Source organism: Lepisma saccharinum, chromosome 3 (genome assembly GCF_977018435.1).
Source record: "Lepisma saccharinum chromosome 3, izLepSacc3.1, whole genome shotgun sequence".
In the NCBI taxonomy this organism is placed as follows: Eukaryota; Metazoa; Arthropoda; class Insecta; order Zygentoma; family Lepismatidae; genus Lepisma; species Lepisma saccharinum.
The window spans coordinates 39248795-39259219 of NC_139231.1; positions in this window are offsets into that span (position 1 = coordinate 39248795).

Below are 10425 nucleotides of genomic sequence, written 5' to 3' on the forward strand. Positions count from 1 at the left end.
TGATGAAGACACACAAAGGACACCAATGCCCAGATCGGGATTAGAACCTGGGACCCCTGGCTTCATAGCGCTAAACACTCCACCACGGAGGCGAGCGCGGTGCACATGTCATTCACCTCTAACGGCGGCTCTGTAAAGAAAAATCTAACTTGGCACGCACTAGTCCGAGCATTGGAACATCCAGTACCACTTCACCTATTTGCAACTCGGGCCGTGTAAGCGCAGCATAATGAACTGAAATCAAAATACATTAAGCACCGTTGAGTTCGGCGATGCCAAATTGTGCGCGGCGAGGAACTCGTTGAAGCGGCTCGCGTTCGGGTACAAAGGATGAAGTTAGAAAGGCCTGGGGATTACCCTCCACCCAGTTAACCGAAAGCCCTGCGCTGGAACTTCGGAAGAAACCGAGTTTCGACAGCCCTAATCTCGGTAAACACGATCTTGATGCGAAAGTAAGCTTCCGGATTTGGTCTCTGGCACGATTGGAGTTTTCTGCCAACGCTGATCCCATGGGCGAAACGCAAGAGCCTTTTTTCCCCTTGGAGAACGGCGTGCCAATAATTATGATTTGGGTTAACTTTCTCTTTCTTTCCCTTAACTGCGTGCAAACCTACGGCCTGTGAGCTCAAGATTAAGGTATGTGCGAGAAAATCTACACGGTGTTTGCAAAGTATGCAATAACGCTGATGTATTTCACAATCTTCTTGAGGAACTAAGATACATTGGAGCGCAACGGACATCTTTGAGTGCAGCGCGGTCAAGGCATGCGTTCTCATTGGCTAATTCTGGATGTAGGATTAAGGGGCATGCTCAAGAGTCGGCCTCACTTTTCCATTTGTACACCCCGGTAAACTGCATTTTTGCAGGCCAGCGAGCCTCTGCCGTCTAGACCTACTGCTAGTATAACCATTGTAGGGTTGTGTTTTGTCATCATGTATGCTGAATGACCCTTTACAGCCTCAGCTTTTAACCTAGAAAAGATTTAGTCCTCAGAGACACATGTTAATTTTAGCCAAGGGCTTGACCCTGTATAAGTTGATGGGTGCAAATAGCTCAAGTGATGACGCACTCAGAAGTTCTGTTTCAATAAATGTATCTAGGGTACATAATTACAGATTCGAATATAGGTCCCGGAGTTAGAGATTCGCATATAATATCCAGTGCTAGAGATTCGGATATAGGCTCCGGAGTTAGACATTCGCACATAGGATCCGGAGTTAGAGATTTGGATATGGGATCCGGAGTTAGAGATTCGGATATGGGATCCAGTGTTAGAGATTCGGATATAGCACCCAGAATTACAGATTCGGATATAGGATCCGTAGTTAGAGATTCGGATATGGGATCCGTAGTTAGAAATCGAATATCTGATCCAGTGTTAGTGATTCGGATATGAGACCCGGAGTTGGAGATTCGGATATAGAATCCGGTGTTAGAGATTCGGATATGGGATCCGTAGTTAGAGATTCGGATATGCAACAAGGAGTTAGAGATTAGTATATAGGATCCGGTGTTAGAGATTCGGATATGGGATCCGTAGTTAGAGATTCGGATATGGGATCCGGAGTTAGAGATCGAATATGGGATCCAGTGTTGTTAGTGATTCGGATGTGGGACCTGGAGTTGGAGGTCTGATATGGGATCCGGGTTAGAGATTCGCACATAGGATCCATATTTAGAGATTCGTATATAGGATCCGGAGTTAGAGATTCGGATATGCAACAAGGAGTTAGAGATTCGGATATGGGATCCGTAGTTAGAGATCGGATATGGGATACGGGTTTAGAGATTCGGTTATAGGATCCGGAGTTAGAGATTCGGATAGCAAGATCCGGGATTAATGGTATTGATATGGGTTGGGATATCGAATCCATGATTGAAGAAACAAATTTTTGAAAGGCTGCATTCTCACCCGAGGCTTCACTTTACCGATCCAACATTCCAAGTGACGCAATTTCTCTAGATTTTTAAGAGGACAAATATTGTTGTACAGTTATCAGAAACCCACTCTCCCTATTTTAACAGTTGGTTCTAATTAGTCCTGAATGATTTACACATTATATATGCTACATAGATGCGTTTTAGATGGTCAGTGTGTGAATGCTCACTTTCTTCTGTGTTCAACTTTACTTTCATAGAGTTGAATGATGCAGAACTTTGCAGCTCCAAAGGTATTGGCGTGCAGTTCCAGACAATATCATACATCAGCGATGGAATTGTTAACAAACGACGACATATGCTGCGAGGAGATACGCACGCACCTGCAAATTTATACACAACCCACTCCCACACGCACACACACATGCACACGATACATGCATTTGCAGTTTCGCATGTCAATAGTTAATTTTGTATTACCGTGCACGTTACAGCGAGAATAGCGACTGAAATATATATATATTTATGAACCAACTTTCGTGCATTGCATAAATATTTATTTTACATTTGAGTATTAATTTTATACCCAGACCTTTTAACGCATTCCAAAAACTATTGAAGTTCAAATGTGACAAAGTGGGTATACGTCAGGTAGGTCTAATTATTAAACTGGAGTTGCAATTAGCAACTGTAATTAGACGCATGTATGTACTGTACTCATCATACAAACATATACAATCATTTAACGAAGTGAATGTGTTTATACTAGTTTACCCCTTAAAATCTAATGAGTTGTAAACCTCAGTTTCCCTACGCGTTCTAAGAATATCAGTTTTTCAAACCTACTGCCATGTAACTAAAATGTTCACTAATGTGGAAGTCAAAATGCATAGGTTATATTATTCGTTACATAATGGCACCACTTTTATGTTATTCTCTTACTTCATTACGGAGAAAAGTTTAAATATATATTTTGGCGCCAAACAAAGATCAAGCAGCCATTTCGTTTGCGGTGGTAGCAAATGGCGGTTTTTGGCATTACCGAGTGAACGAGTGAAGGTGTACGTCACAAATTAGCAAGAAGCTAAGAGTTTAGGGTCCTACCTGGATCACCATGAGATAAAACAGTCGGGTAAGCATAAATAAAGTATGTATAGCGGACAAGCATGAAGATAACCATATGATATTCCCACAAACATACTCTTTAACTCTCTTCGTCTGTATTTATATGGGTAAATTTAACTTCCTGCTCAACTCAACATGGCGGGACGTACAGTGTGAATGCAAGTGGTTCGCTTTTTGGCAAATGTTTGAAAAGCCGTTGTTTCTTTACGAACTATCACAATGAGATCATTTTCCGGCACAATCACAAAGTTGCAATCAATTAAAGTAAATCACAATTGTTATTCACGTTTCTATTGCAAAAATACTAACACAGTCTAGGCTTTTGCATTTAGACATTACTTCAGCAACTTGAAAGTGAGGTATAGAGTTAACGTTCCTGCCTTCTAATGGAGGGATAATGGGTTCGATCCCCGGTGGAGACAAATAGTGGTTCAGATCTCACTCTACACTCTAGATTTTATTGCAAATGTTTCAATTCAGTTATTAAACTCGTATCAAAATGTTAATACAGATATTTATTTTTGTATTTGTGCTACAAAGAATCAACAACTACGTTTAGCACATTTACGCAATGCGTATATTACGCTTTTTGCTTTTATATTTTCCATAATATTACAATTGACATATAGTGCTACCCTCTACTATCCAACAATGTAAATTTACTGTGAAATCAGATATGTCAGATATGCTTCACGACTAGCAGTCGGGTTACAATTAAATAATAATACTTTGCTTCGGAGAAACGTAGGTATCATATCAATACTTTGGCCACAGTATTGATCACTCATAGCCCTCATAATCCAGTCCCTGTAATAGAGTCCCGTAAAAATTTTAGTTATGATTTGTCTATCCAATGAAACCTAGTAGAATACATGTCGGAGAGTCATAAAAACTTGGGTAGACATCACCTTATTCTGTACCGGGTGTTTTAGACGCCATTTTCTAAAATGGCCGGCATCGACAATATTTCGCTTTATTTCCGCTCCTGAAAATGTTAAAGTCATATTTGGTATCGAAATATGTGTTTTGAAGGGTGAGGAACTAAATAAAATGGTTCCTGAAGTTGTCTCATTGTTATTTATTTCAGAAAATCTGTTCGTTTTTTTTTTTGTTTTTGTTTTTGTTTTTTGGAAAAATGTCTACTGGACTCTATTCCAGGAACAAGAGTATAATTTTGGTTTTATTTATTACACAATTAAACTAGAGGACTACTTAACTGTATGTTTAGGGTGATAAAGCTGTCAGAACTGAATTATATAATTCAAAATTCTAATAATAGTTTTTGTTATTTACAGGTTAACTAAAATTATTTAAAAATGGATGAGCAAAGACGGATAACGGTAGAAATTAAACTGACAGATGTTCAACAGGAAGAACAAAATATATTGTTTGAAAGTGTGGCTGCTGAAGAAGTGTTTGTGTATCATGTGACAAACCAGTGCTATAAAACGTATTCTGTAAAAAAAATCTCTTGATAAAATAGTGGCTTAATGATCGGAAACTTCCATTGCGCAAAGGCTGTCCTGCACATTATTGAAAAAAATCTGTGTGGCAGTGGTGCAAAGGATGCACTTATTGAGTGCAAAGTGTTTGGTGTTAAAACTGCAGAATCAGCAATGAATGGAAGTCATTATGTCAGATCGCTCAAGAGCTTACTGATTCTTGAAGAAGCTATATCCAAGTGATTACTGTTTTCAAGAACGTGAAATCATGAATACTGCTGTCGTAGTTCATTTTATGTCACAAGTTCGCCAAGTCAGAACTAAGTATATGGAACTTTTAAAAGTATATTTGATAAAGTCTCGACTATTGCAACTCAATACTACGGAACTAAAGGAGTGGATTTTGTATTTGGCAGCTACATCTAGCAGTCGCTAAAAGAAGGTAAAAGAGAAAGACGGAGACCTGCTGATACAATTGAAATGATGACAAGCGAATGGGACACACTAATTCCTATACAGATGGACAGATTCTGGTCTTCAAGTAAAAACAAACAGCTGCTTCAATTGTCCGCTGCTACCGGGTTTATTGAACATGCAAAAACGACTTACTCCACTACAGTGATAAGTGGAACCATCACAGGAGATACCAGAGATACCAGAGATGCCTTCATAGTTATGAACAAAGAACTTCAAACTTGCTCTGACCTTCAGATCTTTGTAGAAGCAGCAGATTCCAGAATTATACTCCATATATTCTATGCTGTTCAGTCAGGCATAACATGCCTCATAGTATTATCTAATGACACTGATGTAGTTGTTCTCGTCCTTCGATATCTATTTGAACTATTCACGAAAGGATTGGAAGAAATGTGTATTAAAGTGGGAGTGGGTGACAAAGTGCGTTATGTTCCTCTACACACGCTGGGGAGAAAACTGGGAGCTACGCTTTGCAACACTTTAATTAGGGCACACATCGTTACAGGTAGTGATGTTACAAGCAGGATAGGAACAAAGCCATCTTCACTGAAAGCATCACCAGAAATATTGCTAATTGGATTTGCAGAAGAAAATATTCTTGTCTGAAGAAGCACTTGATAAAGCAGAGGAATGTGTTGTTCAAGTTTTACATCCGTGCTCAAAGTATAAGACATTTGATGAGCTTCGTTATTAATTACACAAACAGAAGCACATATCTGAGCTACCACCCTCATCTTTCTCAATAAGAAATGAACATTTGAGAAGTTGTTTTTTTGTTCTGCAGGAATGCTTAAAACTTTTACGAAGCTACTTTCCTGATGGAACCCTGTAACCAACCGATTATGGATGGTGAAAAGATGCAAATGGCGTACTAAAGCCTGATATCTGTCTTCATGAAATGCCTTCTGAGCTACTAATACAGTGTACCTGTAAAGCATGTGCTACTAGTACATGTAAATGTCGTATGAAATATTTACCATGTACTGAGTATTGCAAATGCGGCGAAGAATGCAGAAGATAGTGGGGGAGAAAAATAAGAAATTATCATATTATTATGCAGATTGTTGCAATAACTTGCAAAAAACATTTAAGTTCAGAGTTTTCATAATTACCATGTGTGCTTTATTGGAATATATTTTTTTTAATGTGTGCTTTATTTTATTTTTAAAAAAATCCTTTATGTTGTGTAAATGTAACTTTCCAAATAATTGTAGTCAGTATTTGTTCATATTATCCTCTATAGATGCAAAAAAACAGATTTTCTGAAATAAATAACAACACTGTTCGGCAAAATTAAACTTTTTGTCGCTCCCATGAACCAAATTAGGTGATTCTTATAGATTTCGAGCTCCTGAGTTCGAATCCGCAACCCGTTTTTCTCCAAGACGTACCAGTTTTGAGGGAGGGGGTGGGGGCGGGTTTCAATTACCACGCAAAGGTGCTATTCTCCCCCCATATAAAATTGCATGCTATCATCAGAATTTCAATATAAAACAAGCAGATACAACTACATAAAGAGTAAAAGTTCAACATTTGCATGTCAATTGGTGTTCCTGCTCCTCTTGTAATTTGTACAGGGTGTCTCGCGTGTCGCATTCGAACAGAAGTCGGCCAACATATTCACACTCCATTTCCCACTGTAGCGCCTCTCCATGGTAGCTATTTGTTGATGAAACCTTTCACCGTGTCCATCGGAGACCTCACCCAAGCTGTACTGTTGAGGGAAGAAGTCCAAGTGACAATGCAGGAAATGTAACTTGAGGGACATATTAAATCCCATGGTACGAAATGAAGTAATTAACCTGCCCAAAATGTCTTTGTAATTAGGTGACTTATGATTCCCGAGTTAATTCTTCAGTGATGTAGTCAAATTTCAGTTGTTCCATAAGCGACGGAATGTCACTGCAATACACCAAATCACCATCCTTTGTAAAATTAGGAACTAGGCTCACCTCTCTTTTTCTGTACATCGATATATTCACATCTCGGTCAAGTACATTCCATTGTTGAAGTCGTGATGCAAGCAACAGGGCCTTGGTCTTCGGAAGGTTTAAGTCTCTGATCAGATCATTCAGTTCTTCCTGACTTATCACATGTGGTTCATTAGTGTCAGACACTGGGGCGTAATTGGGATCTGAATGCGTACTCGAAGATTGTGCAACATCCTGACAAGTCGCAGGTTCTTCGTCGGATGAAACACTGCTCAGTGTGTATGAGTCTGATGGTACGGGTACAGGCAGAACATCATCATGTGGGAGAGGTCTCCTCGCGGAGTCAGGATACTGTATTTTATGCTTCGTGCCTTTTCAGAAACCTGTAATATTGGTCAGGCAGAAGTAACAGTCTGCAACATGATCCCGGGGCTCGCGCCAAACCATAGGTACAGCGAATGGTATCGATTTATGTGTACCTTTCAACCATCCTTTTAGAGAACGCGCACACGAGTTATAACTTTGTTTGGGAGCCCAATCGCGATCCTGGTCGCCGACTTTACACCCAAAGTACAGGTGGTACGCTGTCTTTAGGAACGGTGACAATGCCCTACTTTGCTCCTTGAAGACCACTTCCCCACATATGTAGCAGAATGAGTCTACCGAGTTTTTGCAAGTTCTTGGCATGTTGGTTTAACACAAATGTCAATATTTCACGCAGAAATATTTTTCCTTAACGATATAAACAGACACAGAGTAACGCGACTCTCTTACACCACGATCACCTCGGAAGTAAAATATCTGTTTCATGGGACAACGAGGTGGATGTCTTGGCACCTTTTTCCAGCCACATCCTGTTTGTCGTCTAGACAAGGGGGTGCCAAAGAATGATCACAAGTGATTACGAATCCTTTTACCTTGAAGGAAGCCGAGGTGACAGTGTAGGAAGAGTGTAACGAAAATAAAACGTTGAACTCCAATGTACACAAATAAGCCTGTCACACATAGTTAAAAACTGTAAGATACCATTCATTTTAGAGCCAGTCACTTATGGCTCATGGGACATCGTGAAAATATTTCTTCCAGCAGTAACGTTAAAATGCAATATTATTCACATTTTTGTTTTGACATTTATCTGGAATTCTCAAAAAAATGTGCGTTGTGGCAGAATTCACTTTTTTTTGGAGTGGGAAGGGTGTATTTGGAATTTTTTTCTATTTCGGGGGGGGGGGGTTGTGGGGGCAGGGGAAAGAATGTTCCTAGGATATAGTAACAATTCTTGGATTGAGGTAAAAATACACAATTATGCATTCCAAGCATATAAAATACAATTTCATTAAAAAAATACAATTTTTTGGTAAATTTTTATGTAAAACGCTCCCTAAAAAAAACCTTACGTGCTGTAACTTTTTCAATGCGATATTCGTAATCAGCGACTCGAAATCTATAAGGTACACCCTTTCATCCTCGTGGGAGGATTTTCATGCCGATCAGTGCAATCAGACAACTTCAGGAACCATTTTATTCCATTCCTCACCCTTCAATACATATATTTAGACCTCAAAGTTATGACTGTAACAGTTTCAGGAGGGGAAATAAAAGCAAAATATTGTCGCTGTCGGCCATTTTGGAAAATGGCGTCTAAAACATCCGGTCCAGAATATGGTGATGGCTACCCAAGTTTTTCTGACTCTCCTACATGTATTCTACTAGGTTCCATTGGATAGACAAATCATAACTAAAATTTTTACGGGACACTATTACAGGGACAGGAGTATCACAGTCGCGTAAATTCCATGTATCCCTAACAGAAAGTTCGTTCATCGAGTATGTTTATATACAGGGTGATTTTAAAGTATCGACCCATTTTTGAGAAAAAAATATATATTAGATTAGAACAAATGTATTGAGTGAACTCCCTAGTACATCGTAACACATAATCAACATTCAAATAAAAAGATATAGGGCATAATAAATGGTGTACAGGAAAAAATCCATGAAAGTGTCACCTCAACGTACTTCCACATAAGCACCATGAGGCACGTTTCACCAAACACCTTTGAGACCATTGCCGGTGTCATGTTGAGCACAGCGTGCTGGATACGTTGACATAGGGGTTGAGGAGAGGTGATACCTCTGTGCACCTGTAACTTGATGTAACTCCCTGCAGAAATGTCAAGAGGAGTGAGATATGCAGTTGTGTCGGTTGAAAGTTCCACATGTATGAAATGTGGCTTCATGACTAAACAATACGTGTTCCTACAAATCGTCCTTCTCCACTGCCTGTACCAGTTCTGCACACATTGGTTCGCGACAAACATAGTCCTTCCTTTTTAAATTGTGCATCATCTGAAGGTGATATGACCATTTTTGTTGAGTGTAATGGAGTATCTTCCACACCGTCTGTTGCCCGGCTTGGCCTTTTTGTTGATGCTGTTGGGCGTTTGGTGATGGCACCTTCTAACCGTTGCACGGTTTAGGCTGCTACGAGGGTCCATCCTAAACGTTTATCATTGAATTTTTGAACCAGTAGCCTGATATTAGCCCTCGTTGTAGCAGGTCCTTAAATTTCCTTTAGGGAGTTGTCTGGACCTCTTTGAAACTTAATCCCCGCAAACAGGGTATTCTCTCTTCTGCAGTCAACATCTATCATATCACCCACAAAAGAAAGTGGAAATCAGCCGTTTTTACAAAATGGATCGAAACTCTATAATCACCTTGTATATGACACACATAGATTTTATGAACTTCATAATATCATGCTTTTCGAAAAGCAACAATTTCCTTTCTTCTTTGTTCTTTTCTTCGTTCTTTCTCTTTTTTATCTCTGTATCTTTTCCTGTCATCTTATGTTCGCCTCTCCTTTCACAATATTCTAACCCTTTCCTTATTTATTGCTGTTCCTTATTCTTCCCTTTTCCTTTACATAACTTGGAAAAGCGAAGTTTCGAAACGAAAATTTTGGAGTAATTTCTAGTATCAAGAAGAAAGTATGCTTGACCTCCACATTAAAAACACTAAGTTGCTGACCAAGGCAGTTTATTAAGATAAAAAAAACACCTGTTAAGTGATTTTAAATCTTTATAAACTGCCTTGGTCAGCAACTTAGTGTTTTTAATATGGAAACGAGGCTTAATTATATTACAAATGACCTCCATACAAAAATATACTCATTAATTAAAGTTCATTGCTTGGATTTGTATGATGTGGTGTAGCAACTTTAGGCGGGCACTGCCCATCCCTACCCACCCTTGACGCTCTCTGTGGCTCCCAAAGTATTATTTAACAGCGAGAGATAGAAGTGATTGAACATGGGAAACTCCAATACTTTAAATATCCAATTTAAGGTTTCACGTTTAGTAGCGTGAAAAGCTAATGTACCACATGACATACTCTGATATCCCGAAGCCGTCTACCACAATAAAACCCTCTATTCACTTCAGGTGATCCACCGCGAGCTGTTACATGCGAGGCATTTATGCCATTCACCCTCCAGTGAGTCATGCTTGACGTTGTGTGATAATTCTGCTTTTTACCCACCAGCATCACTGGGAGCTCATAATTTACTATTC